This window comes from Sabethes cyaneus, chromosome 1, assembly GCF_943734655.1.
Source record: "Sabethes cyaneus chromosome 1, idSabCyanKW18_F2, whole genome shotgun sequence".
NCBI classification, from domain to species: Eukaryota; Metazoa; Arthropoda; class Insecta; order Diptera; family Culicidae; genus Sabethes; species Sabethes cyaneus.
This window is the reverse complement of record NC_071353.1, coordinates 61,820,581-61,838,015: the sequence shown is the minus strand read 5'-3', so window position 1 is coordinate 61,838,015 and position 17,435 is coordinate 61,820,581.

Genomic DNA, 17,435 nt, shown 5'->3' with positions numbered 1-17,435 from the left:
GCCACTTACCGTTCGACGATTTGGCCTTGAACCTTGGACCCGAAGACAGCCGCTTTCCTTCACAAGAATGGCGACCTTGTCTGCAATGTCGCACCCAGATGGCTTTTATCGTTGATTTTGGCTCCTTTTTAGTCACAACGTATAGAGATACACCTTTACTTGGCCAAGCAGGTAATTCTTCTGCTGCTGGCTGGCGCCAGCGAACACTAATCCTGGAACTGAGAACTTTTGTATGGCAATCAGACGCGTTGGGCGACCGGAACCAACCGACCAAGAAAACTGAACAGCTTTGCACGCACAAACGGCACTCTTTCGCACTTCGATTGTACCGCGGGGATAACTCAACCGTTCGACGTTGACGGCCGACCGACGTGGCCAATTCGAACAATCCGATGATTCACACGAAAGAAGAGTAGAACGAGCGGGACCGCACAGGAAAGTTCTGATTATTGCTTCCTTTTGTAAGCAGAAGTTCCTCCCTCCTATTTTTCACGTCCGAACACGTTCCAAGTCTTATGGTGCCAACTTTCAACCACGACAGGTTTTTTGACGTTCTTTCCTCGGCGATTTGCGTTATGGGCCGTAGTGTGTGTGCAGGATTTTGATCGGGGGGGGGTAGTCCTGTGGCGATTTACGCACTGAGCGCAAATAGCTTTTCGTTTTTTTTTGTGGCAAAAGCAATTTCTACGCTACAATGCACCCGTGCATGTTTTGTATCAAATAATGGGAATATATTCAATGAATTCAATAATTGTAATACAATTCGTGCGTGCTAACTGACAATATCGTTTCTAGTTTTTACCAAATGCTGTGATTCACGGGGCGAATCACTTCAAATTTAATAAATATATTAAATATATTTATGCATATTTATATACTTTTACCCCGTGTGCTAAATATATTTACCGGTATTGATGAATATTTTACGAAAGTTTCCACCTTTTCAATACGATCTTGAGCTGTCAAGTCCCATAACAGTATGTGACAAGAGTTGTCATGATGAGGTGGTCACATTTAAAATAGTAAAAATATTTATCACATATTGAATATTTATGCAGGAAGTGATTTACCCCGTGCTGTGATTACATTTCCTAAACGAGGGAGGGAAGATGAAATATTGGAGGTGCGATTCCTTTGGAATTCCGTGTACTCGAGTAGCATAATTTTTGAAACACAGTATTTAACAGCCTGCAGTGTTGACTGCAGTTGTTTAACAGTAGCTGATAACATATTAGATATTCGGACGTAATTGCGTATCATTTTTAAAAAGAAGCTAAGTAAATAAAGCATGTTTGCCGAGGGTGCATTTTGCCCCGAAAAACGGGGTGCATTTTGCCCCGAACTTACACAAAAAATGTTCCTGGTAAAAACAAAAGTAATAAATATCAAAACTTCTGATGTTTTATCAGAATTGTATAGCTTGAACCACAATTAATCGAATTATAACATTTACCAGCGATTAATATGGTCGGAGAAGTAAAAAAGTGTTATTAAAGCGAAGCAAAAAGTTGCAGGTTATTTATAGAAAACATATTTTTGTTATTATTTACGTTTCCTTATTAGATAGAACTGCCAAATTCACATAGTAGCCATCATCAATTTAACTGACAGAACTACTTTTTTATTTTTTAAGTGTGTTTTAGCTTAGACACAAAGGGGGTGCATTTTGCCTTAACGGTGCCTATTACCCCAAGAACCACTAAATACCTGCATTTCTTGCGTTGTCTCCGCTGAAACGCACCATTTTCGCAGGCATTCAAGGATTCAACAGTACGGATTTAACGTTTGAATTGGAAATTCGGGTTCTCGAATAGTTATCTGGTTTCGGCGCCAAATATGTTTCGCAGACCTGCAAAGGCACCCCTGGCCTTTCTGATCCGTGTGGCTATATCAGTCTTGATACCACCATCGGGTGTTGTCTGGCTACCAAGATATTCAAAGACGTCCACCTGATCAACTTGTTGTCTCGCTACTGTGAAGTTGGTGGGATTGTCAGTGTTCACTATAGTAACTAAATGAAACGCGAATACTGGTTTTTAAACACTTTATTCTTACTCTCCACTCATCGACCGTTACGTCCGAAAATTCAAATAACAATAATCCGAGCATAGCTCTCGTTTACGATACATAATCGTTTGTATAGATTTCCCGGATATTCTTTTTATATAACTTGAGTACAGGGTTGGAACTATGTCGGATCCTACATTCACTACCATAAACATAGTTTTGACGTAGGACTACGTCTTACGGCAAGTTTTGAGATAGGGTGTCATTCCAAAAAATCGAAAAATGCGAGCGTCACGAAAAATGAAAGGTTTTGAGCGCTAATAGCTCAGTGGTTTACCGATCGATTTTCAATATTCTTACACCAATCGATCGGAAAATCTTCTAAGAATTGACCCAAATGAAGAAAAGTATGGATTCTTGATGTTGAACTATTGAAAAATCGAAAATAATGAATCTATGTTTTACCAGAATTCTCGCTTCGTGATTGGTTGGAAGATTCTTTACGATGATCTAAACCTATACCAATTCGATATCTGTGCTTGGGAAGTAAGCCAAAACAAGTGACAAAGCTTCCTCATTTCAACAAGATTTCTTTCTTAACACCGCGGTTCAACCTAGACCATTTTGATGTCCTTGCATGGGAAGTACGCCAGAGAGAGTGACAAAGCTCCCTCGTGCCAACAGATTTCTTACGAACACGATTAATCCAAACTAGTCCAATCTGATGTCTGTTAGGGAAGTGTGCCAGAAAAAATGACACAAGTTCGTTGTCCCAACAGATCGCAAATTCTTTACTGCGTGACGATTAAACCTCGGCGAATTTGATATCTGTGTTGGAAAAATGTGCTACAGCTATAGTGTTCGGTTATAATACGGCTCTATATGAATACGCATGCTTGCCGTTTCATTAGAAGTGTAGTGAAAAGATGTGCTGTTGATAAAATAGGATCGAATTGGTAAAATCCCTGCAACGTGGGAAACCATGGATAATAAAAACAATCTCTAATTTCAGTAACGTAGCAGGAAAGTAATAGTTTGTATTCTTGATTTTGTTAAATTGTTTTCAAATGCACAATCTATTGAGAATTGAACGTATGCAATGTTACTACTTTGATAAATGTTACATACAACGCATGTAGCATGTATATCTGTTGCATATAGCATGTATACATGAAGAATCGAATGATTACAAGCATGAATACATGCTACTATCACTACAAAGAGACTTACGTAGTCCTGCGTCACATATATATGCGGTCGTGTCTTGTACACAACCCCTCTGGTCTTTGTTTTTGTTACATTGCCTGTGAGTAGTAATGTCCGTTAATCGTTCAATCAATTCAACTAATCGAATAACACACGTCTTTGTTTACTATCTGGGACTGAGTAGCACTTTGTAAAAACGAAAATAGAAGTGTAACGTTGGAATGAAAGATTTCAAATGCTAATAACTACTAAACTACAGAACAAAACTGAACAATGTCATTGGAAAGATAAAATAATCAGCAATTTTATGGCGGGGGAGAGAGAGCAATTTTATGGACGGCGTAAGAGAGGGTGCTCCTATCCAGCTTTTTACGAGCCATAATGGCGGACGTGTTCGTAATATTTTATCAGCATTTTTGGCATTTCCCTAATACATCGCACGCTTTCTTTCCGTACATTCCTTTGGTTTTACCGTGAACGAGCGGAAAGAAAACGTGCGATGTATTAGGGAAATGTCAAAAATGCTATCCAGCTTTTTACGAGCCATAATGGCGGACGTGTCCGTAATATTTCAACGGCATTTTTGACATTTCCCTAATACATCGCACGTTTTCTTTCCGTAAATTCCTTTAATTTTACCGTGAACGCGCGGAAAGAAAACGTGCGATGTATTGGGAAAATGTCAAAAATGCTGTTCAAATATTACGAACATGTCCGCCATTATGGCTCGTAAAAAGCTGGATTAAAATATTATGAACACGTCCGCCATTATGGCTCGTAAAAAGCTGGATACAAATGAAACACAAATTTCCTCAAAACTCGAGAATTAATCAAGCAAATGACACCAAATTTGGCATGTGGGGGTTTTTGAAGGTGAGAAGTTTTTCTAAGGTGAATTGAGACCCCTCTCCCCTCCAGGAGCGGAGGGGTTCCCATACAAATAATATACAAATTTACTCATAACTCGAGAACTAATCAATCAAAAGGAACGGAAATTTGGCATGTGGTGGTTTATGGAGGCATGAATTTATTTTATGATGGTTTGAGGCCCCTCACCCCTGTGGTAGGAGGATAAGGAGGATCTCGTACAAATAAAACAGAAATTTTTGCGTATGTGCCATATTTTCTGCTATGTAACAAGCGGTAAGCTGTGAAAGTAAACTAGTAAAACCTTCTCGAAGCAAAAGACAGTGAATCGACGCTGTTAACTTACGTGCCTGTTGTCATTCATGTGAAAAGAGAAGGAATTCGAATGGCACATCATATTTGCGATGAACGTGCTTTGGCTTTAATGTTATTTGTAACCAATGGCCCTTTTAGAGGTCACAAGCGAGTTAAAGTTAGATTATATTGTAACACGTCAAGCTACTCATAATCTTATTTAATACAATAATCTGTGGGCTGGTCATTGATTACTATTTTAACCTTTATGATGCACACAAATGATTTTTAAAAGAAATCTTCTATGTCTCAATGGTTGTAGGCGTTGTACTTATGAACCCCGGTACACGTATTTTCAAAGCCACCATTGCATTCAATGAAGAATTGAATCTGAATATTTCGCTCTTCTCCTTTAAACATTCACTTAAACAATTGCACTCACAGATTCTTATAAACATACATATTCCAGAAATGCAGTTTACATTAGTCTTTGATCTAATGATCTAATATAGTCCTACGTCACTCATTCGTACAACGCTTAGGGCTGTATACCTTGTAGTTTTTAATCGAATACTGCCAGCACGAGTAGTTGATTTAATCGAATAGTACAATGAGTACGAATATTCGCAGAATAAAGCTCGCTAATCGTTCATAATCGTTCGATTAATCGAATTAATCAAAGAAATATTCGAATATTTTTAATCGAACATTACTAGCACGAACTAGAGTGGCGACATGTCATCCCAAAAGTATGCAATGCTCTAGCAATGCTTATTTTCTTTCTCTTTCCTGCATACGCGTTGGATTGGTCGTCTGCTCGAGGTATCAAGGTATCATGTCTACATTCGTAGTCCTATGCAGAGCAGTAGCGTGATATTGTAGCGGCCTTGGCAAAAATCAGATTTGACGCCCCCCCGTTTTCTCAATCAATGTTCTTTCCAGTTTGATGTTTCTTGTGAGTTATACAATTATGCATGCAAATGCTACATTTATTGTTAGCGCTTTACTGCAGCTATAGATGACCTCGACATAACCAACAAAATTGTTTTGCTTGAACAACGCCGAAACGATATGCAGGTCTCACAGGTCTGTCAGTGTCATTCATGACCTGCATATCGTTTCGGCGTTGTGCAAGCAAAACAATTTTGTTGGTTATGTCGAGGTCATCTATAGCTGCAGTAAAGCGCTAACAATAAATGTAGCATTTGCATGCATAATTGTATAACTCACAAGAAACATCAAACTGGAAAGAACATTGATTGAGAAAACGGGGGGGCGTCTAATCTGATTTTGCCAAGGCCGCTACAATATCACGCTACTGCTCTGCATAGGACTACGAATGTAGACATGATACCTTCCCTTTATGTTGATATTAGGAAGCTTTCTATAAATTTTGAATAAAGATATCAAGTTTGACCCTCATCAGGTCGAATTTTATGTTACAATTCGATACATCAACATTCTCTGAGTTCTACCTGGTAAACACTTAATGTAACAGAACGTTGCTATTACGTAACACAGAAATAACATTGCAATGTAACAAAGTTATCGAAATTTAACGTTAAATGTTACGAATGAAAGATGATAATATTGTTACGTTACGATGTTACTCACATTTTATGTAACAAAAACATTAGTTTGTTATAGTGTTGGAAATAAAAAAGTAAACAGCTGTTACCTTTAGGTACTATAATGGCGATTACTCTAATTTATACAATAACTAATATAATTTAATTAACCCTGTACATTCCAATATCCCTACCCTAATGATACACATACAGTTTCACTTCTCATGCACGCACACCTTAGCAATAGAAAAGTTTATTTGTAGCTATGTTCACTAACTATCGGAAAATAAAAAGTAAACAAAAACGTTTTGGTTAATTCCGTCGTAGTATTTTCTGGAATTCGATTTTTTTTCTTCGTCATTTTACGCCAGCAGTAGCAAAAAAGCCAAATACATTGGATCCCCCTCAGTTAGGTTAATATTGGATAACTTTTGGAATATAATTCTTTGATATTGCCTCCCAGTTGGCTTCGAGGTATGACGCTGGGATAATAAGCCAATCGTCGTATGTTCGAATCCCGACTGGGACAGGCTGTTAGCGTCAATAGGATCGTAGCAACTAGCCCTGTAATTGTCCTGCACTCTAACAGCTTCATTTTTAATGCTTTGAACTGATAACACGAAGAGGCGTCAGCGAACACGTTGTCCAAAGTAAGAACTTCTACAATTAAAATTTACTCGATTAATAGTTAAGCACAGAGGATGATCACTACTTGTGTGGAGTTGCTTCTCCTGGTACGGGGTTGGTAATATCGTCGGGATTGATCCAAAGATGACTGGTGAAGCATATCTAAAGATCTTGGGTTAAAGCTTGAAGCCGTCACTTAGAAAAATGATTATGAGTAAGTATGTTTTCGAATAGGATAACGACCATAGGCACACATCGAAGGTTGCAAAGCGCTATTTCCAATTCAAAAAGATGAAAATGCTCGATTAGCCTCCCCAGCACCCAGGTCTCAACCACACTGAGCATCTGTTGGTAATACTGGCTAACAAGATTCCTAAGGATTCACGGAGAAACCTGAATAATTTCTAGCAGCATGGGATGCGATTCCTCGAGAAATGCTGCAAAATTTCGTCGAAAGTATACTTACACAGCTCATAGCAGTAATTAGGGTTGGGAGTACCGCCAGGATTTTTGAGAACCGGTATTTCGGTACTGGAAGGATCAGTACCGGTAATACCGGTACTGGTACCGGTACCCAAAGTTTAAAAAAAATCCTTGTTCTTTGAAAAATCTGCTAATACTTTCATTTGAGGTCCAATTCTTAAGTCACTTCACCTCACCTTGCAGTTACCATTTCATTTGTACTGTCACTTAGGTAACAGGAGTCACCCAGGCACTTTCAAAATCGCTAATTGTATTCTCATCCAAGATCTATGAGAATAGGGCCCTTGTAAAAATGAACAAAGCTAGCGATTGCAGAAATTGGAGTGATTCCAAACGACATCTGGCGAAAGTCGGGAGGCTGCGATGGGTCGGCAATGTCGCAAGGATGACGGATAACTGTGCACCGAAATCTGTTCTTTTCAAAAAACCCGGCGGTACCATAAATAGAGGGGCCCAACGACCAGGTTGAAGCCGACTTCGAGAAGCTCAATGAATTGGTGACAAGTAGCCTAGGACCAAGTACAGTGGAGATAAGTTTTTGATACAACACAACTCTCCGGTTGTATGCTGCTAGAGGAGAAGCTTGCAAAATTCAACTTTAAGATACACAGAATATTCAATGCACTGTTCATCATGCGAAAACGAACCTGCCAGACGCTGAAAATACTTTCTCAGCATGTATCGCTGAAGGACAGGCTGTACTCAGGGTACCGAAAAGCATACTTGCTCTTCAATCCTTGAGTTACATCGAAGCGAATTCATTCTGCAGAGTGTTTTGGTATACAGGTATAATCGAACTTCTTAAAGCTTGAACAGCTATAGGCGACTGAAGTCCGTTCTAATTTTTCCTTCATGATCAGCTAGCCATATTCATTCCAAAAACTAACGCTCAACAATTTCCTCAATCTCGTTACTGGTGTTAAATCGTTGTAGTAACTCATCCGCTTGCTTTATCAAACTATAGCGCGTAGGTTTAGAAATTATTTTAAAATTTTTATCTTCGATTTTACGGCCGAATGTTAGAAAACATGCATAATTGATCAGTACCGAAAGTACCGGTTTTCTCTTGGGCCAGTACCGGTATTTCGGTACTGGAAAATCAGCTGGTAGTACCGGTATTCCCGGTTCCGGTACTCCCGGTATCCCAACCCTAGCAGTAATGGATATTCATGAAGGTTATACGAAATACTGATGTACATTATCCTCGAGCACCGATACATTTGCAATGGTTCATTTTTAATGCTGTTTACTTTTTTATTTCCTAAGTTAAATCTTTGTTGACTCAAACAAAAATAAATTAGTACGAAATAAACAAGAAATGGATGTAAAACAGGACTTTTATTAATTCCTTACATTGCAAAGCTTATCCTAAAAAACTGCAAGGTATACAGCCCTAAGGGTTGTACGAAAGGGTGACGTAGGACTATATCAGATCATCAGATCAAAGACTAATGTAAACTGCATTTCTGGCATATGTATGTTAATGTTTATAAGAATCTGTGAGTGCCATTTTTAAGTGTTTTTTTTATTGGGATAAATATTTGCTTACATAACATACTTAAGAGCAACTATCCTATATCATATTGTGTGTTCAATCACAAGTGGCGACTTTTCAACACTATTAGAATTGCATTATATACTATTATTATGATTTCTTATGATTTGTTACGACAATTAAGATTATTTAACAGTAGGGATTAAAACCTACATGTAAGGAAAAAAAAATGAAAACTTAACCTAATATCTAACCTAGCTAACTTATGATCTATAAAGAGATTTAATCATCGCAATAGAGGATTGCAACGATTTTTGTCGGAAATTTAAAAATAATTTTGTTTGACATAGCTTCTAGGGTTTCAAAACCAGTAAATCTAAGTAATTCTAATGTACTAAACCAAGAAGGACGCTTCAAATTCATTTTCAAAATTTTATTTTGAATCCTCTGAAGACTCTTCTTCCTCGTAATACAACAACTTGACCAAATCGGAACGGCATATAACATTGCCGGTCTAAAAATTTGTTTGTAAATCAATAGTTTATTTTTCAGACAAAGTCTAGAATTTCTGTTAATGAGAGGATATAAACATCTCATATATTTATTACATTTTGCTTGTCTGCTTTCAATGTGGTCTTTAAAAGTAAGTTTTTTTATCATAAATTAATCCCAAATATTTAACTTGGTCAGACCAACTCAAAGCAACTCCATTCATCTTGATAATGTGATTGCTATTTGGCTTGAGGGAAGAAGCTCTAGGCTTATGAGGAAAAATAATTAATTGAGTTTTAGCAGCATTTGGAGAAATTTTCCACTTTTGCAAGCATTTGGAGAAAATATTCAAGCTTTTCTGCAGTCGAATACATATGACACGAAGACTTTTTCCTTTTACGGAAATGCTTGTATCTTCGCAGAATAACGACTTAGTGCAGCCAGCCGGTTATTCAGGAAAATCAGATGTGTAGGGGAACTGTGGGTAAAATGAACAGGGGGGGGGGGGTTAAAATGAACAGGTACCCAAATTCCCAGTAAACCGATCAAAATCTGTTCCAGATCAATAGATATCTTCTCCTAGAAGTATTTCAAGCTGACAATATGTGGTGATCATAAGCTTTCCAATCTGAAAAAAATTGAAAAAGTAAAAAATATTTGCTGAAATCTGACGCCGATGGTAATTTCCACTATTAGGAAATAAACTATTTTGGCGAAACAAATTAATTTTCGTCTATTGGTACTATTTAGTGTTGTTTGCTTATTACTATCCTGCGGATCCGTCGAAAATTCCAAATATTTTTATAACCTGATTGTTTATAATAAACCTTTGAAAACAATTAGTGTTTTGGGGGCAAATGAACACTTCACTATGGGGGCAAAATGAACAGTGCGTATAATGATGTTTTATTTTCCATTTATCAGCAGCCACGACGTAATTACAATTCAAGCAATCAAAATGATCCAGTCTCTCGAAAAATGACGGAAAATGACCGATGAAGTGAGTTGAAAGTCAAGCATTGTATGCACGTGGCGAAGATACATTATGTTAACTTTGTGGAGTCCCATTTCAATTCCAACAGCCCTGTTGAATATCTACAGCTTATGTAGAACAATGATAATGTAAAATAATGTTTAATTTATCCAAACTGCACGTTAACTTTGGTTTTCTATGACATGTTCATTTTGCCCTCACTGCATGTTCATTTTACCTACACGAAAAAAATCAGGCTCGAATGTGGCGCTTTCGAAAATAAGGAATTTTTCATGATAAATCGTCCTTTTTCAAACATCTTTATATATTGGTACGTGGAAAATGAATCCAGCTTTCAATTCATGTAGTGCGTTCAGCATTTGGTTGGTTCCTGGGGGAGCAAATGGCGAAATTGCTAAGGGTGTTCATTTTACCCCCAGTTCCCCTATATGTTATACAGGATTGGACCCAAGATCGAGCCTTGAGGCACACCTGCTTTAACAGTAAGTTTATCAGATTTAGAATTCTGATAGACAACCTGTAAAAATTGATCAGTTAAATAATTTTGTAAAATTTTTACAATGTAAATTGGAAAATTAAAATTGAGTAATTTCGTGATTAAACCTTTACGCCAAACACTGTCGAATGCTTTTTCTATGCCTAGAAGAGCAACTGCAGTAGAATACTCGTCGGCTTTATTAGCTCGTATCATATTAGTAACTCTGAGCAATTGATGAGTAGTGGAATGGCCATGTCGAAAACCAAATTGTTCATCAGCAAAAATTGAATGTTCAGTAATGTGACATCATTCTGTTAAGAAGTATTCTCTCAAATGTTACATTGAAATTATCGAAAGTTTGGCACATGCTATATGTGATCCAAAAGTGACGTTAATAAAGGGATAATTTATTGCCTATGTGAATTATTGTTATAAGTGTAGAAATTATCTTGTTCGCGCACAGTAGGATCAACTTTACGTGAAGATAATTGGTACCGTGACCAGGATGCTGATCTGTTTACACTACTACCGGGACGTTAGTCCTGTCGATCGGATTGTTGTACCAGCACTCGGTGTGGTACCCTCGGCTACGTATCTAGCCGTGTTGCAAGTAAAATGAAGACGGTTTTTACCTACGTGTTCTTACGCAATTTTCGCAATTTATGTGGGTTTTTACGTTAATTTTTGAATTTATGTGTCTTGCCCGATTTTCAGGGTATGAAATGGGGAAGGCAACTAGGAAGAAGCGCCCAACATAGCTCTAGCCATCCCAAGCCCCTACCTAGCGCCTCCACGTGGCCATACCTGGAAATACTTCAATTTGTATAATTGAGTAGCCAAGCTAGGAGGTGCGGGGTCGTGCGGTTTTCAGTTCCTAACCTTACAAATGTAGTTTTAGGCAACCATTAAACCACACGACTTTAATTTCAAGTATTATATGATTTATACTAATTTTTTGGTAAACTAATCTATTTTCAGAGAGCGAAATAAGGCGCTATATCCTTGGCCAATTGCAGCCTGGCTTCTGGTCTAAATGCCATTAGTTCATCCCTGAGGGTCCGGAGTATCACTTAACCCTTATTAGCAAAGATACTCCCAACGACTGTAAATAAATCATTATCTATGTATATGGGAAGCGTTTGGTACGGGAGGTCCACGCTTTCTTCCTTCCCTTGATTTCAAGGAGTTTGATGGAATTAGGTATTTTTTCTAGTTCCACTTGATTCCTTGGAATTCTCTCTGCGGTACATGCTGCGCAGTTGGCCTGGCCGTTGACAAGAAAAATGATTGATTCAAGTAATCGTCATTTTCCAGGATGCCTTCCAGAATTGGCTGCGTTAGTGTGAGATTAGATTAGATTAGATTATGTGTCTTGCCCGATTTTCAAAATTTATGCGGTTGCGCTTTACATGACTATTTTAACGCGTATTGTAGAAATGAACGCGAATTTAAAAATTAATCCGTAACATATCTGTTGCGTAAAAAGTAAAGAATCTGACTAAAGAATTGACAGGTAACTCATTTTCAGTTCGTCGAAACCAAGTGCGCATGAATCTCGATGAAACCTTCTGAATCTTTTGCTCGAAAACTTGCGGAGTATCCGTCGATGAACGCGACTGAAAATAATGACTGCAAGCAAACGGCAACAAATATCATCGTATCATCACGAAATCGATCCGTGCTGCCTAACGAAAACACCAGGCAATCAAATTTGTATCGTACAGTTCATAAAATCGCCTAAATGTTGAGCTCGAAAAAATATTGTTCGAACTTTTCCGAGCAACTTTGAACAGAGTCTCGCACAACAATCATCGTTGAGCAAATCAGGTTTAATGATGACAGGAGGCCGCGAGTGACTGAGCTCCAATGTCTTTTCTTTAGTCAGATTCTTTAGTAAAAAGTAGTCAAGTAGTTAAAGTGAAATTACAATGGGCCTATTCTCACAGTCACCTCAACTAAAAAATTTAGGTGAGGTGACAATTTACGATTCTCACAGGCACCTGGGTGACTCCGCTCACCTGAGTGACTGTACAAATCAAATGGGACCTGTAAGGTGAGGTGACAGAAAAGTGAAAGAAGTGAAGTGACTGTGAGAATATGGCCCAATATTATACGAAGAAATTTGGGTAGCAATGTCGCGATATTAGAAATAATACCCCTGTATTAGCACGTTTGAATTTTCTTTTTTCTTTGTTTATAATAAAACAAAAATATGTACATACTAAAAGTATAAGTACGGGAGGGTACGGGAGGGTGTTTTCAGCCTATTTTCCTTTTCTTTCGCTAAATAAACACTTTGCTGATGTACAACTTGAACATGTTATAACTATTCTCAAAATTGTAGTAAGTAATCTACTGTTTTTTATTAAAATAACATCAAAACCACCTGTACTTACACCTGTACTTGTAAATAGAAGTATGTAATCACCTAATGGGCTAAAAATACCCTCCCACACTTTTTCCACCAGAGATAACAAGGTGAAACTTTCAGGAAAGTTTTGTTTTAGATTAACTAAGAAAAAATTGCAGATACGCAGACGGGTAAAATTGAATTTTCTTCTTTTATCCTTGGTAAAAAAGACATCGGATTATATCATCAATCTGTATGTGTCAAATGAACAAACTTTTACCTTCATAATTGTACACAAAATGTAAATCGCTTCAAAAACCTTCCTGGCCAAAATATACAGCTATCTCGCTAATTGAGGGTTCGTTAATTGGTTGTTTGTTGGTTGGCGAATTTAATTTAATAATTAGCGAATCAGCTGGAGTGGAGTCGTGACCCAATTAACGAATTTAGGCTGTATATCTCAAGTGGCCAAAATATCTATTATGCTAGTGAACCATTTGCATGTTTGGGTACAAATAACTCCTAGCATTTTTATTCTACAATTCTATTTGAAATCAATAATTGTAATTGATTTTCAACTCAAATACCAACATACACTCGTTATTGCAACGTTATTTTGGAAAGCACGATAGAGATATGTCGACCAACATTTGAAAAGGGCGAATAAGCCAACTGTCAAACAGAACGAGTGAGAGTTCATTTTCCTATGCTGCTCCAGCAAAAAATAACCCTCGCTCGGTCTGTTTGACAGTTGGCTTATCCGCCCTTTTCAAATGTTGGTCGACATATATCCATTTATTCTTAAGGGGGTGGCACATCATACCACCTTACCCTACAGTACTAAAACTGTAGCAAAATGTCTAAATTTCAAAGGTTTTCATCAATAAAAGAAATGCATGTCCTCTTCGTGGCCAAAATATATACGTTACCTATCTGAGCTCTTTTAGAAATTATAGAAATAGAAATGGTATTGGAAAACGTTAATTTTCAGTCAAGGTTTCATACTTACGTTGACTATCCCATATTTGACTGCGAAAATCAGAACTTGAATATTCATGTTCTGTATCGATGGTGAGCAAGGAGGGGCAACTGTTAGTATCTGGTTCAGTGTTGTCTTCAATAGTAACCTCTGACGTATTTGCTGACGTTCTTGCCGCTCGAATAAGTAAATGTTCTTTAAACCACTGCTCATTGGCATCACATAATTGTTTGAAGTGAAAGAACTCCTCAATCAACCCAACGCATTTAGTACAAATGGACGAGTTACTATCTTTGGCAAATGTAATACATATTCCAATGCAATATTCAATCTTTTTAACCAACAAATGATTAGGTTGACCATCTGGTGGAAATAATTGATGTAACTCGTAAATCTGTGAGAAACACAAACGGCAATACGTCTCACTCAAGTTTTGATATACCAAATTCCTGGAAGTCAAAGAATTTTCCATTATTAATCCATAATGAGCAATATTACTCTATTGCAAATTTAAATACCTTTGGTTTTCGTTATCCATCCTTCGTTCGGTATGATAGTATTACTTCTTTTCGATCAATTGCTTTAAACGACATGCCATAATGAATCTCATACATTTATCGCTGATTCTGCAGTTGCTTGAGCGGTTAGTCACATGTAGTACGCGCATATAAGAAATAAAGTACCCCGGGGTAGGTGGGACCTAAAAATTACAGATTTTACGTTTATTGGTCTGCATAATTATGAATATTGTAAAATCCTTTTAGTATAGAAACTCTTATGCAGCATCACTTCGAATAAGCTAAAAAGTTTATAGGGGTCGAAAATTAAAAAGCTTATAGAGATTCAAAAGTTTTGTTCGAAAACATTTCATTTTTAACGACATGCCATAATGAATCTCATACATTTATCGCTGATTCTGCAGTTGCTTGAGCGGTTAGTCACATGTAGTACGCGCATATAAGAAATAAAGTACCCCGGGGTAGGTGGGACCTAAAAATTACAGATTTTACGTTTATTGGTCTGCATAATTATGAATATTGTAAAATCCTTTTAGTATAGAAACTCTTATGCAGCATCACTTCGAATAAGCTAAAAAGTTTATAGGGGTCGAAAATTAAAAAGCTTATAGAGATTCAAAAGTTTTGTTCGAAAACATTTCATTTTTAACGACATGCCATAATGAATCTCATACATTTATCGCTGATTCTGCAGTTTCTTGAGCGGTTAGTCACATGTAGTACGCGCATATAAGAAATAAAGTACCCCGGGGTAGGTGGGACCTAAAAATTACAGATTTTACGTTTATTGGTCTGCATAATTATGAATATTGTAAAATTCTTTAAGTATAGAAACTCTTATGCAGCATCACTTCGAATAAGCTAAAAAGTTTATAGGGATTCAAAAGTTTTGTTCGAAAACATTTCATTTTTAATAGATCACGCTTGTTTCGGGCGCTCTGGAATGTCGCCTTCCCTTAGTCACATTCATTGAATGTAAATTGCTTAATCATATAAATATTTTTCATGTGTAATTTGTAATGCACTACTGTATGTATTCTAGGCATCGGAAAAACATATATGTATCTACTTTCACGAACATCATTCATAAGAACGTGCGTGAAACTTACAGCGAAAATTAGAAATAACGTTAAAATTTAATTTAACCTTTAATTTTAAAGTGTGCGTTAGAGTTGTATCATTCATTTTTAGAAACGTTCAGCAGGAGAAAAGAAAGTTGAAATGAGTAATGACCCCCGTTCCCACGTATCGTGGTATCAGTGTAATTTCTTGCATGCATTGAAACTCTAATTGAAACTTTCAAAAGTGGTATTAGAGTCGCATCCGTTACGTTTATTGAACTGTTATGTGAATAAATGCTATGTAGGTACTGAAAAGTATAACCGTAACCGCATAGGCATAACCAAGGCGTAACCTATGCGCAATATAGCTCCATATATGCGCAGAGAAGCCAATCGTTTTTCAAAATCCGAAATAAAGGAGTAATCTTGAGAAACACATTTTATTTTCATAGAACTAGTCATTTTCAACATCCGCCTGCGATTTTTTTCCATAAAAAGGTGCGCATTTCTCCATAATTTTAAATTTAATTTAAAAAACCAGGGATGTCAATTTGCCTGGTTTCCATCCAGTTGCCAAATTTCGCCAGCCTCTGGACCCAAATTTCGCCACTTTAGAAAAACCCGATTCAAATAGATTTTAATGTTAAATTTATAAATGAATTCTCTATATTCTTAATAAATCCAGTTGTTAAATAGATTTTGCTTCGTTTTCAAGTGATTGTTTTTTTTCTCTTTATTATCGAGATTTTCAGCCAGTGATTGTTTATGAAACGTTTTTGAAAACCAATAAAATACCAATAAAACTACAAATAAACCAATGAAAAGCACCAAAATAGGAGAAATATTTTTACATATTGAGTAAAATTCACTCATTAAGTAACTTAATAATATATGCGAATCGAAATTCCGGTCAAATAACGATTGTATCATATAGGCCTTAGGAAACTCTAAGTAAAGCGACGACATTTTATTCAAGCAATTAAAAAGAATTCAAAATATTTTCTTCTGTATTAACCCCTCTAAGATCTCCATCATTTACAGCATCGCAAAATCCACTAAAAAGGCCGTAACTTTTGTATCTTTCAATATTTTTTCACCAAATTTGTGAGATTTCCCGAATATCTTTTCTATTTTCATAATATCTATAGATAATGGCCATATATCTTATGACCCCGACGTTATTCCGGAGTTTTCTGGGGTGGCGTGACATGGCTTTTTTTAGATGAAGATGCCAAATATTCGAAATTTGTTTGAAATCTGTTGATTTTTGTAACCATCATCGACTGTAGACATATTAGTTACTTTGCCGCAGTTACGAGTAAAGGGACATTTCAGCGTCAGTAATATATGTCGTCTCGCATATCAAAAAACATCACAAAATTCGGCAATTCAAGCACGGAACGGATTTCGAAGGAACTTGCCCGAGACCTGGCTTCTGAGAGACATGAGATGATTGCCAAACGCTATTTTGTCAAGTGGTGATGTTTTTTGATATGTGACACGACATATATTACTGATGCTGAAAATTCCCTTTATAGGAACCGGTTCCGGATTCATAGTGTCCTCTCGGATCAGGATGGTGCGCACCATGGCTCGTAACTGCGACAAAGTAACTGATATGTCCACAGTCGATGATATATTTACAAAAATCAACTGCTTTAAAAAAAATTTGGCAACTTTATCTAAGAAAGCCATGTCATGGTCCCCCAAGAAACTCCGGAATAATTCCGGGGCCATAAGACATATGGCCATTATCTATAGATATTATGAAAATAGAAAAGATTTTCGGGACATCCCCCAAATTTGGTGAAAAAATATTGAAAGATATAAGTTTTTAAAAATACCATTTTAGTGAATTTTGCGATGCTAAAAATGATGTAGACCTTAAGTGGTTAAGACAATTCATAAATTAAAAAATATTAAGACTCAAAGCACCTTGAATCTACTTAAGCATAACTTTCTCCTAATATTTTCTGTTAAATTGTAGTAGGGGGAAGTCCTGTATAGCCGGACAGG